The sequence below is a fragment of the Piliocolobus tephrosceles genome, chromosome 3 (genome assembly GCF_002776525.5).
Source record: "Piliocolobus tephrosceles isolate RC106 chromosome 3, ASM277652v3, whole genome shotgun sequence".
NCBI classification, from domain to species: Eukaryota; Metazoa; Chordata; class Mammalia; order Primates; family Cercopithecidae; genus Piliocolobus; species Piliocolobus tephrosceles.
This window is the reverse complement of record NC_045436.1, coordinates 99,492,931-99,512,886: the sequence shown is the minus strand read 5'-3', so window position 1 is coordinate 99,512,886 and position 19,956 is coordinate 99,492,931. Positions and strand designations below refer to the sequence as shown.

The window sequence follows — 19,956 nt, the reverse complement described above, 5'->3', positions numbered from 1 at the left end:
GATCATCTCCTGATGATTCACAGCTACTAACATTAAAGTGTTAATTGAATACAGTTACCAGGAAAAAGAAACTTCCTGAGCATGTGCACTGAGAGACAAAATGGTGAAGTATGATGTTCTGCATGCATTCCACTGGAAAAGGGAAGAAAGCCTCAGATGGGCACGCGTACAATGGCCTAAACATACTGTATATATTCAATTCCCAAGGGTAAGAAGGGCACTGAGCATGCGGGAAGCCCATCCTAAGGGAAGAATCATGGGAAAGAGGCAAGCCTATAAACTCCTATGATCAAATTCAAACTTGCCTTTTTCTCTTGTTGACCTTCTGGTGCCCACTTGGGTCTCTTCCAAATAAATTTTCCCTTCTTTCTTGTTTTAAAGCCTTTTAAAAATAAACTTCCAGTCCTGCTCTAACACTTGCCTAGGTCTCTTTTTCTGCTTTATACTCCTCAGTTGAATTCTTTCTTCTCAGGAGGCAAGGACTGATGTTGCTGCAGACCGGTATGGATATGCCACCAGTAACTTAGGGTAACTCGCATACTCCCCTCAGTGAAAAACTAAAAAAAAAAAAAAATTTTTCACTTTAATGTCATAACCCTCACACATCTTGACATTTAGTTATCTCAATTCACATACTTTTATATTACCTATCTATATCCTTTTTGCTGCATATTTGGTTTTGGTTTTTTGTCTGGGGGTGTGGAGCCAGTTTGCTTCTATTTTGCCATTTTGAAACCCAAAGTCCTATGGTTAATTTTATAAATATTTGAAAATGTTGCATGCATGATTTAGAATATGCATTCTTCTTAGGTTCTCTGTTGCAGGAAAATATATACATATATATGTACTATATATAGTACATATATAGTACATACATATATACTATATGTACTATATATACATGTAATCTATATGTACATGTGTTTATATTAAATATACATATATAGTACATATATGCATGTATATATACACATATGTATATGTAGGTACTATATATGTATGTATTACTATATATGTATGTACTATATAGTATATAGGTACTATATATGTGTTCATTAATAATATATATAGTACATACACATATAATACTAATACATGTATACATATATAGTACCTATGTACATATATGTATGATATATGTACATTATACTATATATATAGCCCAAGCATGTTATATATGTCACTCAAATCTGCTACATATTCTCCAAATATATAGTTTCTGAGAGAGGTCTTGAATGCTTTCCTTATAATTGTGAGTTTGTCAATTTATTTTGTAATCTGAGTTTTATAGTTTTTTGATGTTTTGAAGTTCATGTTGTTTAAAGATACAGAAATTTATAATTTTTATGGTCTTTTCAAGGATTTTGGTTTATATGTTTTATTCATATTAATAGTTTTCCTTCATTTCCTATTTTGACTGATACTGCTGTATCAAGTTTTTTGGTTCATATATGCCAGTGTATTTCTTAGTCTTATTAATTTTGAAATTTTCTGGTGTGTGTGTGTGCATGTACGTACAATTGTCTATCGTAAACAGCTCATAACTGATTTTTTTTATACCCAAGCCAATGATTTCAGATTTTTAATAAGGTCATTTAATCCATTTACATTATTGTTACTATAATGTATTTGGAGTTACATGAATCATCTTGGTTCATGTTTTTGTTTCATCAAAGACTTTTTCTGGCTTCTTTTTTTCCCCTCTAATTTTTGTTAGATTGGTAAACTAAGGGTTACTCTTTTCCTTATCAATTTTTATTTATATATATATATATTACAATTTCTTTGTCATCTTTTTGAATATGCTGTTCCAACATTCCTCTATTATCCTTTGCTGGTATCCTATTAAACTATTAAATAAGGTACTCACGGACTCTCCAGATCTCAGTTCTTTCTTCCATTTTCTTAATTCTTTCCTTACTTTTGTTGATTCTATAGTAATCCTTTCAGTTTTGAGTGTTTTTAGATGCCTATATATTTTCTAGGATTAGTAACTATTTTTCTATTCGTATATATATATACATTTTTTAAATAGAGAACATTCCTTCCTTTGCCTCTGTGAGGACTTTAAACACTTATTTTAAACTCATTTTACGGTTGCTCCATTTTAACATTTTATCTGGAATTAATTCATCTCCTGAGCAGTTATTTTTGGGCCAGCTATCTTCACATCTCTCATTTTGTTATTTTCATTTGTTAACTCTTCTCAAGTGGGAAATTTTTTAAAGCTCCCCTTCTCTGTGCTCTTACCCTTTCCATCTAATGTTTTTCAGCTGCTCCCATCTGCCCCACTGAAGCTACTGATCTCAAGAAAGGTTTTTATATGAGTAGCTTAGAGTTTCATCCAGCACAAATGTTGGGATGTCATAGAGTCAGTCCCAGTGCTTCAAGGCTTAGTCTGCTTCTTGCCTCATAATTCGTTCCCTAGGTAGTATTTTGGTCTTTTTGGCCTCCTTTCACGGTTGTTGATAACATCTTAGGATATTCTGGGCTATATTTAGTAGACCAGACCTATGTGCCGGGTAGCCACAGCTTCTGAATTGCAGTTATCGCATCTATGGGATTGAACCATGTCTTTTTATGTTCTCTATTATGCTGATTTGACACGCGGGGCTTGCTGAGCTTGGAGAGACTGCTCCTCCTAGGATTAGCCAATTCCTAGAGATAATATGCAACTCTCCCTTGAGCACAACTTTCAAATGCAAACCAACCAATCCAGAGCCCATAACTCAGCCACCTTCTTTATCAGGCCCTTGTACTTCAGGTCACTATCCCCCTGTCCTAATACCCCAGGGCCAGATACCAGACAACTAGAGAGAGTGCCTATGCCCCAGAGTCTGCTAAAAGTATTCAAATTAGCCACTTCTAAACCATTTACACTATTTGGCCCATAATTTCCAAAGGAAACCATAGTAAAGACTTCTACCCCCATGTTCTCCCACTCCCTCTGCCTTCTGACTAACCCCCTTGCATACTCGCCAGCCCCCTGTTTCCAGGGATCTATGAGTATAACAAACTTCCGTCTTCATGACAGTCATTTCTGAGCATGTGTGTCTTACTATACCTAATTAAGGCAAATCCCAGGTATCATTAAAACAGTGATATACTAATTGAATGACAGTAAAATAAAGTGATTTGTAGCACTGGAAAACATGTCTCCGTGCTAGCTTAGTTCTAGTCAATTTAACATCATAATTGTTACAAAGTTTTGAGTTTTGGGGAATATATGATTTTATAATATTATGAACGCAATAGTTTGAATCAGTATGGGATTGTTTAAAAAGGTACTTGCATGAATGGTTTAAATATGAGGCCTATGGGAGAAAATAACCCAAGATACTTTTCAGATTTTTTTTAAAAAAAGAAATTGCCATCTCACTACCTCCTGTATCAAGCAAAATTTCACTTGTATTTAATTTTAAATGCCCAATGTAGCAAGGACAGTTCTAAATGCTGGATGTACAGAGATGATCAAACCCTTCAGGTGTTCTGCCCACAATAATGCTTCTCAATCAATCTAAATTTATCTCAGCTAGTCAGAACCTGGGCTCTTCATTCTATACTGCTCAGTACCCAGGTTCTTCATTCTACACTGGTCAGTTTCCCAAAATCAATTTCAGTCATTTCTGCTCCAGCACTTCTGCTCATACTGTTGCCGCTCCCAAATGATTCCTCCTCTTGTCCTCTTTTCCTGTCACCTTCCCTTTGAAATCCGTCTCAATTTGTTCAGTCACATTGTTGCCATTCTTTTTTGCATCTTTATAGTCTTATGACTTTTTACACATAATATCTATGAAATTTGGTTTTTAAAGCATGCATTTTTAAAAAATTAAAAATTTTTGAAATTGAAGTACGTCTCCCTCTCTACCTCCATGTACATGTGTTTGTATGTGTGTGTGTATACACACATATGTATTCACACACACACAGGTTTTTTAGTGGTTCTCTTTGCTCCAAATATTTTAAAATAAATAACACACCTTATAGGTGTGTTATTCTTATAATCCATGCATTCTAGGAATTGAGGAAATAGGGAACCTTGACTTTTCAATGATTTTTGGATGGTTTTCCTGAAACTCCAGGAGCAGGGCTTCAGCAGTGGAAAATTGAGATAAACTAGTGGGGGCCTGCTCTGGTCATTCCTATCACCTTGAAAAATCAGCTTAACTTTTGGGGTAATTTTTATTTTATTATTTTATTTCCAGATCTAAACAAAAGGTTTGGGAACCTGGAAATATTGACATAAATGCTTAATATTTTAGCTTTGTCTCTCTCATTAAATTACAGCTTCCGCGCCCAAAGGGCCTGGCACAGTTATGACTAGATAATTGAGTCAGCTTGTTCCTGATTGGTTTGTGTGCAAACATGCAGACTACATCTACAGTGATCATTTCTCTTAATTTTTCAAACAACTATTTGCTATTCTCTAAATGTTAGTTCCTTTCTGTGTTCTATTTTCTTAAAAAATGATGTTTTGGGCCTCCCAGAATGAATGTGAATTACAGTTCTATTATGTCTTTATAGATAGCAAGTTTTAGGTTTCTTTCCAAAGTACACAAATGGATTTTAATGATATTTGTAAATGACTATAATTTAAGATCACAAGGTATTATCTTTGAGATAACATTAGAATTTGGCAGGAAAGAAAACTTTTATTTAGAAACTTGGCTTCTTGAACACAGAATTCTGCTGCTGTAAGATTTCACGTTAGACATTTAGTTGAAATGCAAAAAATAAATGTTGGAGAACTGGAAGTAGATGAGTTTGAAAGGACTATTCAGTGAGTGAATTTACAATTTAAACTATTGTCCGCTTCTCCACTTCATTTTGTTGGATTATAAAAATAAGTGAAGACAACGTCTTTTCTTATAACAATCACAGCAGACCTGTGTTAGAGTTCTCCAGAGAAACAGAATCAATAGAACATACATACACACACACATATATGTATACACAGTATACGTACATACATATATACACACACATACATATATATAGAGAGTGGGGGAATAGGTGTGTGTGTGTGTGTGTGTGTGTATATATATATACACACACATAGATGGAAATACATGTATATATATCCATTATATATCTATCCAATATATATATCCATTATATATCTATCCATTATATATATCCATTATGTATCTATCCATTATATCTATCTATTATATATCTATCCACTTTATATATATATATATACGGAGAGAGAGAAAAAGAGAAAGGTTTATTGTAAGGAATAGGCTCACTAAACTGTAGGGGCTGAGAAGTACAAAATTTGTAAGGCAAGCTAGCAGGTTAGAAATTCAAGTAAGAGTTGATCATGCAGTATGGAGTCCAAATTTCATAGATAGGTAAGAAACTCAGATAAGGTTTTATGTTCCACTCTTCAGGCCAAATGTCTTCTTCTTTGGAAAACATGTCTTTGCTCTTCAGGCCTTCACCTGATTGGATGAGGCCCATTCACATTATGGAGGATAATATGCTTTACTTAATATCTATTAATTTAAATGCTAATGTCACCTAAAAATTATCTTCATGGCAACAGTTAGACTGGTGTTTGCTAAAACAACTGGGCACTGTGGCCTAGTCAAGTTGACACATTAAATTTACCATCACAGTGTCTTATTGTTTGTTAGGCTCCTTTTTCTGACATCATCTTCTCAATTAGCTCTGCTCAGTTTCAGCTTACTCCATGAAATAAAATGCAACATGGTCTCAAACATTTGTTTAAGGGGTCTCCAATTTTCTTTAGAACTGAAATCCCTGATTTGTATTTTGGAGAACTCTCCAGATGAGAGCCATTTGGACCAAATCATAGCATAAATTCTAGAGTAGCTTTGTTTGTCAAAGTTTTGGTGAATGAGGTAATGAGCGACAGAAGAGGATAATATTAACACAGATTTGTAATTAAATTGATGTTATTATGGATGGAGTATCCTTTGTGTCATTACTGCTATAAGTAAATTTTCATGAACTTCTTGAGGCAGTCCATTGGTCAGATACATACATCAAGCCTGATAGAGTAATGAGTAAGGGTAGATCTGGACCTGTCCAAATTCCTACCTCTGGAATCTCAGTGGTCCTCTCGACGGATTTGTTTAGAGCAGAACTGAGGCTTTCAGCACTCAATTCAAGCTCTCAAAAGGCCAACTGCCCATACAAATGTAAGTGGCCGCACAAAGTGAGCAATAAAAAAATGAAGTTGGCGGGCTGTTTCGGAAACTCGGAGCCGGGTTCCTCCCGGGTTTCTACCTACGGCTCCTGGGCTGTTGTTTAGACTCTTGTGAAGATGGCTTGCGCTGCCGCGCGGTCCCCGGCCAACCAGGACACGTTTATTTGTATCTATCCTGCTTATTTAAATAACAAGAAGACCATCGCAGAGGGAAGGCGAATCCCCATAAGTAAGGCTGTTGAAAATCCTACAGCTACAGAGATTCAAGATGTATGTTCAGCAGTTGGACTTAACGTTTCTTGAGAAAAATAAAATGTACTCTAGAGAATGGAATCGTGACGTCTAATACAGAGGCAGAGTCCGGGTCCAGCTCAAACAGGAAGATGGCAGCGTCTGCCTTGTGCAGTTCCCATCACGTAAGTCAGTAATGTTGTATGCAGCAGAAATGATACCTAAACTAAAAACAAGGACTCAAAAAGCAGGAGGTGCTGACCAAAGTCTTCAACAAGGAGAGGGAAGTAAAAAGGGGAAAGGAAAGAAAAAGAAGTAACCTAGTGTCAGCATCAAGTATGTGGTACTACTGTAAGAGACATGAATGGAGACTTCTAATTTGTATCAGAGGGAAACAGAAGCTTTTTGTTTGCATCATTTAACTGAACTGCGAACGCTTGTGCCTCTCATCTTTATCATCGGAGTTGACAGTGAAACAAATTTACATCAGAAGTTTGCATCTCGCTTTTATGCCGTATAAAAGAATTTTTTTGTCTTTCAATGCAGTTTTTTTGGAAGAAAGAATATTTTTAAATAGACAATGGACTGTACAATAAGTTACTTGAAATGAGTTACTTGTTTCAGATAAATTTCAATTCGATTTAAAATAAACACTTTGTCCACCTTTTAAGTTAATGAAATAAAATTTGAAACTGAAAAAAAAAATGAAGTTAACCATTGCAGCTCTTTATGAACCCTTGCATGCTGCTTGAGTTCTTTTAGAGCCATGATAATAAAAAGTTTTATTGTAATAAAACTTACACTGTAGAGTTTATTGCAATGTTTAAAAAGCAGCACATGTGCATTTACATTTGATTCTCCTTTCAAATAACATTATGGACAAAATACTGTTGTTTTACGGTTATGAAACTGGGAGTTCAGAACTCAAATTTCACTTGCTAAAGAACAAATAGTAAACATTGGGGTCAGAACAAGAACTACATCATCTGGTCTGTTCAGCATTCATAATTACTGTTCTGGAGAGCAGAAAACATTATGTTTCTGAAGTAAATTAGTGGCCAGTGGCACTGAACTACTTGTTTTAGAGGTAAAAGTTCTGACAGAAAAAAAAGAAAAAAAAAAATGTGAAATCACTTTGAAAGGCTTTTATTGTAAGTTGCCAGAGAAAAAGTAAAATTTACATGAAACTACTGATTTAAAATGTAACATTAAAAAAAAAACTGGAAGAAGAAAGAAATGTGTTTTTTAGTTATGATAATAAAGGAAGTAATTTTCTTTTGTGCCTGGTAATTATACTGAAAACATAACTGCAACTCAAATATAACTGCATCTTTGAAGAAGGTTTGGGAGGGTGAAAGACATTAATTTGTGGATTCTGAGGATCAGCCTGATCTTTCCTTCTTTACAGAGATCAAAAGGTTCATTGTTATTTGAGAAAAGCAGGATTCAATTATGGCTGAGATGAAAGACAGTGAGAGCTGAGTAGCTGCCTTGGCAATAGTTGTTAATTGAGTATCCAACTAGAGACTCTTCTAATTGACTCTTCAAAATCTTAATTCCAATAATTATGCCATTTAGACATCAGAGGAATGCTAACAAAGCAACAAAACTCAAAATCATTGCAAATGACTAAAGTGGCTAAGTAATAAAGAAATTAGAAGAACCATTTTCCTGACCCTCCAAAATTAGTGTGAATGCCTCAAATAGATTCATTTATCTTCCACAGTCAAATAATAGATCTTTGGCATCCCAGAACTTGCTTCTCTTTATCTAAATAACTCCATCCTTTGTCTCAGGTACAAAAGCAAATTATTCCATCTCAGTTACCCATTCTGTCGTCACCTACACCCTGACCTCTGAGCCCTGCCCATTAAGGGACTCTTTTCTGAATTCAGCAATAAGTTCCTGCTTCTATACAGTGTATAGAAGGTTCAGTGTAATTCAGTTTAAAAGGAGTGGCTTACTATTTCTTACATTGCAGATTTTTAGAAGTTTTGTCAAAAAAAAATTGTTCTGAGAAACTAATCTGTGTAGAAATAAAAATATGGGTAATTTTTAAATTATTAGTTATTTTTCCAAAAGAGTGTTAGGGGCTCCAATTATGTGAAAAAATTTTCTCTACTCTCCTAAGTCAAACCCATCAAACATAATAAAATAACTTCTAGAGATTAAACACACACACACACACACACACACAGCCATGACAAAAGTAGGTGATAAACCTTCAACTGTATTTAATTTGCATGACATGAACAATTAAATGTTTTCTAAGAGAAGATCAGACATTCTATAGGAAATAACTTCAGAAGGAAGATCTTAAATTTCTTAATCCAGAAGCTTAAAATTAGGGCCATGTATTTAGATATGTTTTTAACTGCCATTGTTACACTCACTGTTTGTACCTGCCTGACATAAATAAGCAAGCATATTCTTAACGCAGTCTCCATTTTTTCCCGTGTACTAAATATCAGTCATATAGGGGCAAGAGTCAGGATGGAAATGAGTATTTCTTGACTACCAGTCACTTTCTTTCATATCAATTGGTTTTGTTTACTTCAGAGCCTTTTATCACACCTGAAGTGACTTTACTTGTGTATTGAGATGTTCGTAGTTGATTTTCCTTCAAAAGAAGCTAAAAGCAGAAGTCTTCTTGGTCATGTGTTCCTCTGTACCCTGAGTACCAAGCAGAGTGACTGGCATATAGTAGGTCTTCATGTTTTAAAATAAATTCCAGGGACAGGACTAGACACGGTGTGATTATTACCTCATAAATTCTCCAAGTGATCTTGAAATGTAAATATTATCATCCCTCTTTGGTGGTGAAGAATCAAGACTTAAAGGAATTAAGGTATCTTGCCAAAGATCAAACAGTTAAGAAGAGGTGATATAAACTCAGGTCTGATGTGTGTTCTGTTTGGGGGTCATGGGATAAGGCATGCTTCCCAATGTGGGTCATGGCTGTAAGCAATGATTAGAGATAGTAAGCAAAATGATACTAAGTAGCGCATGTTAGATCATTTAAAAAGTTACATCCTTTAAAACTTTCTTCCAATTAATCTAATTATGTGAAGGATAAAGTCCCATATTAGTACTAGTGTGTATTTCATGTTTCTCTAATAATTTCTACTCTCCCTCTCTCTCCCCTCAGTTCAGTTAAGGGCAGGTAAGAATATAAAGCTAGAATTTTGTTTTCAGTGTGTTGCTTTTGACCAAGACTTATTTAAGGCAAGATATCCACTTGCAAGTGTTCCACAGTTCCATTGTAGATAGCATTCTAGGTAAGGCTCTGAATTTATTTAAAGAAAATATTACTCAATTAGATAATAGTACAAGTGACATATTTGGCAAAAATTATGGAAGAGGTATACAATGCCTAGTTTTGAAAATAAAGCCCTGGAAGAAAGAAGGTATTGAGCAATACCTTCAAATAATAGAAGGTATTGCTATGATAGAGAAATTCAGATATGTATCTCAAAATTATTTTAAACATACTGAACTTCAGGTATCAAATTTAAAGACCACTAACTTCTCAGCATAACTAGGATAAATACCACTGTGGTACAAAAACTAGGACTACGATAAGGTTGCAGTCCTTACCTAATAGTTCCTATAATATAGTTGAGGAGATACAGAAATAATCAGTATACAAATTAGGAAACAAAAAAATGTGTAAAAGAAAAAAATATGATATGGGAATTTATGGGTCTATAAAATACTAATTCCTGTTATTAAATTTATCAATTGTAATTAATAATTAATTATATTATTTCTATAATTATGAACTACAACATATAAATTATATACCTATATACATGTTAAAAGTTAATTATACATAATTACAATGAAAAATTTTGTCATGCTTGCTCATAACAATAGTAAATATCCTTGCTAATTCTAATATATAAACATAGAAGTGAGAACATAGAGCTGCAACCCTGTTTTGGATGCAAATACAATAGAGAAGTAGTCACACTGGCAAAAGTGAGGAGTACCCTTTCTTATAGTTGCAAGAAAAGCCTTAAGGGATTGGCAAATATGACCTGCTAAATTGCCAACCATTTAAAAATAACCAAATTCATAACCCCAGTAAAACTAACATATCTTTAATATGGCACAAAGTTAGTGCTTTACTAAGGTATGGTGCTGCCTGAGAAACTGTCATCGCTTTGTATACTTTAGGGTAAGCTTTTAACTATGGAGGGACTGGTTTTCCTCTTAAATTCTTTATGCTGACATCTGTTTATAGAGAGTATTAGACTAAATTCACGTGGTTCAAAGACTTGGGTCTCATGTGGGGCCATTTGTCAGTCCCTCACTACTTTCCAGAGCCAACGTTTAAAGGCATAAATTTCCAAGGACATCTGGTGCTTTCTTAAGAAGGGAAGGGTGTCTGTGTGGTCACGAGAACATGGCCCCTAAAAGCACGAGCCCTAGGTTCAGATTCTGACTCTCATTTACTGGAGCAAACTGCTTGATTTCTCTAAGCCTCATTTTTTTGCAACTGTAAACTGTAGGAAAGAATAATGCTTATCTCAGGTTATTTTGAAGATTAATTAAAATAAAGCGAGAGAATTGTCAGTGAATTGTCTGGATGTAATAAGCCCTCAGCGTGACCTGCTGTTGGCCTGTGTTATGAACCACAATGTTCTCTTTTTGGGGCTTTTCCAGAGACCTCAGGTAACATGATCCCTGTAACCTTACAGCACTCTTTAGGGTTGGGACCCACTCCAGTGCTTCAGGCCAGCTCCACATGTGTGAAATTTGGGCTCTTTCCTGAGCTTCTTCAAGCTTTTTTTTTTTTTTTTTTCCTTAGCCGAGGAAAGTGCAAAGTCCATGACCCATGACTCAAACCCATCTCCTTTTCTTAGCACAACACAAGAGAAAGTCTAGGACTGTTTGATTTCTGCAAACTGAATGCCTCTTCACCATATCCCTTGTAGATAAGTGTGGAACATCCATCTCATTTGCCATTCTTTAGCTCGATTTTCTTGCTAAGGGTAACATTTAATACAGGACCCATCTTAATCTTTTTATAGCCACTGACTGTAGTTCCCTGGCAACTGTTACATTTTGCCTCTGACAAACATTATGTCAGATATTTTCCCGAACAAAACATAAAGAAAATGTTTGAACTTGGCCTGTGTTATTTTTACATACCTTTTCTTTATAGCCAAGTGTTAGGATAAAGAGGATATGTAAGTTCAGTGAGATAAAAAGAATGCAAGACCTTTAGACTCACTCACTCACCTGTGTATAAAACAAAATGTTTTAATTCTTTGGAACCCCTATTCAGAGGAAGAAACATACGTAAAATTCATATTTTCTCATGGATATGTTGATCCAGTGCAAAGTAGCCTCCGACTGCTCTAACTTGCTGCTCTTCTCTATGGCCCTGCCAGGCTAGCCAAGGCTGATGGATCCAACAGTGAATTCGATTCCTGAGAATGGAACTGAGAAGACGCAGGGCTCTTATTTCTGAAGTCCCTGGAGCTATTGTTATTTTTACTCTTCCTGGGGCTTGATGAAGTATCCCTGGAATTCCACCATACCTGAATATCCTTATTACAAATTCCCTTTTTTGGTTTAAGAAACCCAAGTGGATATCTGTTGTATGTAACCCAAATAACCCTAATATATGATTTAAATAAAAAATTAAAAATATTAAGCTTATTAGCTCTATTAAATTAGGCTTTTGTATGTGTTTAAGCATATTAAACACAGGACTAAGAAGATAGTACAATTATTTTCATTATAAAATGCATGTTACTTGTTTCAACAGCCAACAGGTAGGGTTGGCTACCACTTTAAAAAATATCAGTAGAGACATACACTCTCATTCAGTGAATGTCCAAAATGGTAACACATATTTAAAAAAGAAAAATGTACACACACACAGCATTTCAGATTTTTCTATTTTATCCTCACCAAAATTATCTTTTTAAAAATGACCTAAATCTTTTGAATTAAAACAGTAGGAATTCTTGGGATGTTTAAGCTGTTAGTAATACATGTTAACTCTAGAAAGTCAAGTAGTCACATGACATTCTTTTGCAAATGAGTTATTTCTTTCAGCAGCGGATTTAAAACAATTTGATGTACTGGTAATTTCACAGTAGCTATTTTACTCCTTCTAATGTCATACATATCATTCAATTTAGCCATGTATATATAGATATGAGACAGGGGTCTTGCTCTGCTGTCCATGCTGGTCTCAAACTCCCAGCTCAAGTGATAGGGCCACCTCAGCCTCCACAACGGCTGAGGTTATAAGCGCACACCACCGTGCCTGGCTAATTTCTCAGCTTCTTCTTTCATCACTACACAAACCCTTCAAACATACCACGCACTTTCTTATCTTCGAAACTTTCTTCAAGTTGTTGATGCTATTTAAAATTCTATCTTCACCCCTCCCCAAAGCTATTTGCAAGGAAAACTCATATTCATCCTACAAGGTCATACTTAAATATCACCATATCTGGGGAGTATTTTCTGTGCACCTTCTGTCCACACCTCTTTGAGCAGAATTAATCTTTATATCCAATTTATTTTTCATCATATTCTTTTGTAAATACCTATGGTACTTCCATGTTCTCATCTATTAGTAGTTCCAGGTCTGTCCTTGAAGTTGTCCATGAATCCCTTTATAACACAAACTCTGTCTTGTACATAATTGTCTTTCCAGCATGTTAGACAATTCCTCACTAATTATTGACACTCAGTAAATGTTTGTACTTGTAAACAAAAAATTTCAGTTCAGAAAAATGCAAGGAGGAATTGAGGTGTTTGTGAATTATTAGAACGTTCTTAAATGTAATACTGAGATATTCTTTCATTTGGATATATTTCCCTATTTACGAATTTATTAAAATTTGCTAAGAGATTTTCAAAGTGGGTTTTAACAATTTCTCATTCTAGCAGCTCAGCAGTGTATAAAAGCAGTTGTTCCATATCCTCGCTGACACTTAGTAGCTCACATTTTAAAATGTATATATTCCTTGATTTGTTTTGACATTTCATACAGCATTTTTGTTTCTAATGTTTGTAAGTAAAATTGACCTACATTAATTTTTGTTCTTAATTTGATCATTTCCTTCATTCTACTTTCCTTGTGTACACAGTTGCTTTTTTCTGTTTTCTTATATTGCATACTTAGATCACACGCTTTCATTCTTTCTTTGTTTCTAATAGACGCATACTATATGCAAAGCATGTTGTAACTCTTTCTCTAGTACTACTTGAGCACCATTGCACAAGTGTGGAAATATGGAATTTTCATCATTTTTTTCTATGTATATTCTTTTTTTTTTTTTTTTTTTTTTTGAGATGGAGTCTTGCTCATGGTCCAGGCTGGAGTGCAGTGGCACCATCTCGGCTTACTGCAAGCTCCGCCTCCCGGATTCACGCCATTCTCTTGTCTCAGCCTCCCTAGTAGCTGGTACTACAGGCACCCGCCACCACGCCTGGCTAATTTTTTGTATTTTTGGCAGAGACGGGGTTTCACCGTGTTAGCAAGGATGGTCTCGATCTCCTGTTTTCTATGTATATTTTGACTTTTATTATGTATTCTTTCACTTGAGACTGGTTTAGAAGTATAGTTTTCAGTTTCCCAAATATATATGCTGTGGGGAGATAATTTTATTGCATTTTGCCAGTATGTCACATTTTAATTGTTGACAACTGCTGTAAGAATTGATACAGGTATCCTGGAAATGAACGTGCTCCCTATCTGTTGGGTACTCTACATGCCTGTTCGACCAGGCTTACTGAGTTTTGACTGCTTGATCTAACCTTCCTAATTTCTTTGTCTGCTTTATCTATAAATATTCAAGAAAGGTATATTAAGATCCCTCTCTATAATTGTGGCTTTATCAGTTAGTCTTATTTTATACCAGTTTTCTTATTTTATACCAGTTTTCTTTGTAAGCTTCATAGCTATGTTTTAGTTTTACACAGATTCAATACTATTTTACATATATTAAAATATTATTAGATATTAAACTGCTTTTTTAATTGACAATTAAAAATGTTATGTATTTATGTTGTTCAACACAATGTTCTGTTACATGAGTATATTGTGAAATGGGTAAATTGAGCTATTTTACATTATATATTACCTCACACACATTTTTTTGTATGTGGCGAGAACACTTCACATCTACTCACTTAGCAATTTTTACGTATACAATTTATTGTTATTAGTTATAGCCTTCATGCGGTACAATAGATCTCTTGAAATTTTTCCTCCTGTCCAGCTGAAAGTTGGTATACTTTGACCAATATTTTCCCAATTCTCCCACCTGTCAACCGCTGGTAACCACTATTTTACTCTTTGTTTAGACTTTTTTAGATTCTACATACAAGTGAAATAACGTGGTGTTTGTCTTGCTGTTCCTGGTTTATTTCACTTAACGTAGAGTGTCACAGGTTCATCTATGTTATTGCAAATGGCATGGCAGAATTTCATTCTTTTTTATAAGTATTTCATTATGTATATATACCACATTTTCTTTATTCATTACCCATTATGGACACTTGGTTGATTTATATCTCACCTATTGTGAATAATGATGTAATGAACATGGAAGTGTGGATCTCTTCAGCATACTGATTTCATCTCCTTTAAATATATAACCAGCAGTGGGATTGTGGATCACATGGATACATTTTTAATTTTGGGGGGAGCATTCATACTGTTTTCTCTAATGGCTCTACCAATTTATATTCCCATCAATCGTGTGCACAAGGGTTCCCTATTCTTCACATCCTCATCAACACTTATCTTTTGTCTCTTTGATAATAGTAATTCTGACATGTGTGAGATGATATACCTGATAAAATTCTTCTTGGTTTCAATTTCCATTTCTCTGATGACTAGTGATGTTGATCATTTTTTTCATATACCTGTTGCCCATTTGTATGTCTTCTTTTGGAAATTATCTATTCATATTCTTTGCCCATTTTGTTTTAAGACAGAGTTATGCTCTTGTCACTCAGACTGGAGTGCAATGGCACGATCTCAGCTCACTGCAACCTCAGCCTCTGGGTTCAATCGATTCTCCTGCCTCAGCCTCCCAAGTAGCTGGGATTACAGGCACCCACCACCAAGCCCAGCTAATTTTTCTATTTTTAGTAGAGACAAGATTTCACCATGTTGGTCGGGCTGGTCAACTCCTGATCGTAAATGATCCACCCGCCTCGGCCTCCCAAAGTACTAGGATTACAGATGTGAACCACCACACCTGGCCCTTTGCCCATTTTCAATCTGGCTATGTTTCTTACTACTGAGTTATTTGAGTTGTTTGATTTATTATATGTTTTGGGTATTAACACCTTATTATATGCATGGTTTTCCAATATTTTCTCCCATTTTGTAGGTTGTCTCTTCTCTATTATTTACTTTGCTGTACAGTTGTTTCAGCAATTGTTGATTGTTTCCTTTCCTTTTCTTTCCTTTCTGATACACAGGTACCTCAGGACATGAACCTCATGAATCTATAAACATTTTTAAAAATTTAAAAAATAGATTTTAACTAAATTTAAATATAATTCTGAAAACCTTTTATTCAACAGTAATTATGTTAAGTGGTAAGTCTGCTTAAACATAATTTCCATATTTTTTAGTTAACTTTAGGAACCTAGTCTAACATAAATTAATGGATAATCTTTGAATGTTTGGACAATTATTATGCAAGATAGAACACTGAAATATTAGACCATAATTTTTGCTCATTATTTGCATATGTTATAAAATTTTATTCCTTTTGATTATAATTTTGAACATGTTCATTTTTTCCACTTTAAGATGGTGTAAAAATGACACATACAGCTATAAGTAGTTGTTTTGTGTACTCACTTACTTTCAAACTTCTTGTAAATGATAAATTAGATATTTTGGCTAAAGATGAACGTTGAAGTTATCCTGGGAGCAATGGTTTCAGAAAAGACCAAGCATGTATGCGAACTATTTGAACGTGTTTTTATTCATCAGTGGGAAAAGAGAGTAGTTTTATCTTAAAACAAAGAGTCTGGTTGTTGAGAAAGTTAAGGAGGGTAGTGAAAGAAAAAACTTGTATGGACAGAGAAAGTTTAGAAGGTTTATATAAAGCATGCTCGTCCAACCCACAGCCTGTGGGCTACATGCAGCCCAGGATGGCTTTGAAAGCGGCCCAACGCAAATTCGTAAACTTTCTGAAAACATTACGAGATTTTGTTTGTGACTTTGTTTTTTATTTCATCAGCTATCGTAGTGTTAGTGTATTTTATGTGTGGCCTGATAAAATTCTTCTTCCAATGTGGCCCAGGAAAGCTAAAAGATTGGACACCACTTGTATAAACTTTGTCTTAATTTATAACAATTCCAAGTGAGTCTGAAGAAAAGCAATGAAAGCCATTAAAATTTTGGCAATGTTAACTCAGCTTTTATGAGTTTAATTATAAGATAAAAAGAAAAAAAGCCCCATGAATTCTGTACTGCTAAAATATTATGTTAACATGGTTTCCTCTATTAAAATGACAAATTGATGTGGGAGACTTCAGTCTGCTTTTAAGTGATGTAAAATTATTTGTTACTTTTCATGTAAACTACTCAAATTGCTGAGATTCTCTTTCTTAGCAGATTAACATTGTATGTTTATGTTACTTTATGTCCTTGATTACTTAAAAAACAAAAATTTCTTCCTTCCAAAAGAGTTAAGTTTTCTTACAGATGTCCTACATTCCATTTATGTTTGTTTAAAAATAGTATGTTGTCATTTTGATTAGCAGGAGATCCAGCTGCCACCATTCACTGTTCTCAAGCACTTATGCTCCCATCTTAATCAACTGAACAGCTCTTCTAATAATGCTTTGGATATGGTCTCCTTAAGGTCAAACGCAGAATTTGAAAAAATAAAATATAAATAAATAAGTGAATAAATTCAAGATGTCTTTTTATACCATATAACATGTTTTGTTTTCCTTTTTTAATTTTATAAAAGGAGCACTAATAGAAATGTTCTTAGGCTTTTTTTGTATGCTCTATATTTTGTACTTTGTACTATACTATTGTAAAAGCTGGAGGAGAATAGTTGTGAAACAGAGAAGTTTCACCTTTACTGGTTGAATTGCACTCAGGTTAGTATATTATCAATCTAAATTATCAATCATTCAGGTAAGATATTATCAATCTAAATATATTTCAGATATTATATACTTTATAGGAAAGCTCTCACATGCTCATAATATGTTACTACCCTAAAGTTGAGTTGTTTGAATACCTCATGTATTCTGGTTATTAATCATTTGTCATATGGACAATTTGCAAATATTTTCTCCCATTCTGTGGGTTGTCTCTTCATTTTTAATGTTTCCTTTGCTGTACCAAAGCTTTTTAGCTTGATGTAATCCCAATTGTTTATTTTTGCTTTAGTTGTTTATGCTTTTGAGGTGCTTGAAAAAATACTTGCCCAGATCAGTGGCTTGGAGTTTTTTCCCTAACTTTTCTTCCAGTAGTTTCATAGTTTCAGTCTTAGATTTAAGTCTTTAATCCATTTTTATTTGATTTTTATGTATGGTAAGAGAAAGGGATCTAGTTTTATGCTTCTGCATATGGTTATTGTTTTCTCAGCACCACTTATGTCCTTTCCCTATTGTATGTTCTTGGTGCCTTTGTCAAAAATGAGTAGGCTGTAAATGTGTGGATTTATATCTGTGTTCCCTGTTCTCTTTTGTTGATCCAGGTGTCTGTTTTCATGCCACAGCCATGCTGATTTGGTACCTAGAGCTTTGTAGTAAATTTTGCAATTAGGTACTGTGATGTCTTCAGCTTTGTTCCTTTTGTTCAGGGTTGACTTGACTATTCTGGATCTTTTGTGATTCCATATATTTTAGGATCGTTTTTATTGTTGTGAAGAATATCACTGGTATCTTTATATAAATATTTATATGAATATTCATATATAAATATATATGACTTTATATTTGTATTTGTATTTCATGTAAATTGGGGTACTATTGTCATTTTAACAATATTATTTTTTCCAATCCATGAGCATGTAATATCTTTACATTTAATCTGATTTAAAAATCAGCAAAAGATCTGAATAGACAATTTCCCAAAATTGGCCAATTGGCATATGACATAATGCTCATCACTAATCATCAGAGTAATTCAAATAAAAAACATAGTGAGATGGCTTCTCACTCTTGTTAGAATGGCCTTTATCAAAAAGACTATAAATAACAGATGCTGGCCAGGATGTGGAGAAAGGGGACCCTCGTACACTATTTTTACAACCACTATGGAGAACAGTATGGAGATTCCTCAGAAAACTAAAGATAGAGCAAGCATATGATCCATCAGTTCCACTACTGAATATATGTCTTCTCAAAGAGGAAATCAATATATGAAAGACATATCTACACTCCCATGTTGATTGCAGTCCTATTTAAAATAGCCAAAATATGGAAACAGTCTAAATGCCCATAGAGGAATGAATGAACAAAGAAAATGTGGTATATATACACAATAAAATCTTATTTAGCCATAAAAAGAATGAAGTCCTGTCATTTGCAGCGACATTAATAGAACAGGAGATCATTATATTTAAAGAAATAAGCCAAACACAGAAAGACAAAAATTGCATGTTCTCACTCATACATGAGAGGTAGAAAGTGAATCTCATGATTGTAGAGAGTAGATTGGTGGTTACCAGAAGCAGGGAAGGGCAGTAGGAGGTGGGATGACAAGGACTTGATTAATCGGTACAAATGAACTGTTTGATAGAAGAAATAAGAGCTAGTGTTAGACGAGGGGGATGGCTATAGTTTACAATAATCTATTGTACATTTCAAAGTAGGTGGAAGAGAATAATTTTAATATTTCTAGCATAAGGAAAAGGAAAATATTTAAGGTGATGCATATGCCGGATACATTGATTTGATCTTTACATATTATATGAAGGTATCAGAAAAAGTAACTATGCTCTCAGTCACAAACATAATCATTAAACTGTATTATCTGATCATGAGGAAACTAAACTAGAAATTAACTTACAAATAGTAATTAAAAGGTCACAGTTCGGAAGATGTAAAAAAACAAAGCCCAAAAAATTAATGGCTTAAAAAAAATAAGTCACAAAGTAAACTATAAAATGTAATAGGTGAATGACAGCAAAAATACTAAAATATGAAAAAAAGTAAAAACAAAATCAAAATTTGTGAAGTGCAGCTAAAACAATATCTAGAAGTTATTGATAGCCCCAATATCTTCATTACAAAACATAAATTAAGCATTTAATCTAAGAAGCTAGCTAGAGAATTGGAAAGAACAGTAAGAATGTTGAAGACAATTATAAAAACAAAGTACAATTTAATTAATCTAGAAAAAAGTTAATGGACATGAGTTTTTAAAACTTCCTTCGAAAGCTAACCATCTAGGCAAACCTGCAGGAAGTTTGATCAGTATATATATCTATATTGATCTATCTATCTATCTATCCAGAGATTAATGCATTATTCATATAATGGAATACTATTGTATAGCAGCTAGACTGAGTAAATCAGATCCACAT

General features: G+C 34.2%; 1 pseudogene; it reads left to right on the top strand.

Moving 5' to 3' along the window:
- The first annotated feature begins 6,288 nt into the window (after positions 1-6,288).
- On the top strand, positions 6,289-6,733 carry LOC111547870 (annotated as a pseudogene).
- The last annotated feature ends 13,223 nt before the right edge of the window (positions 6,734-19,956 follow it).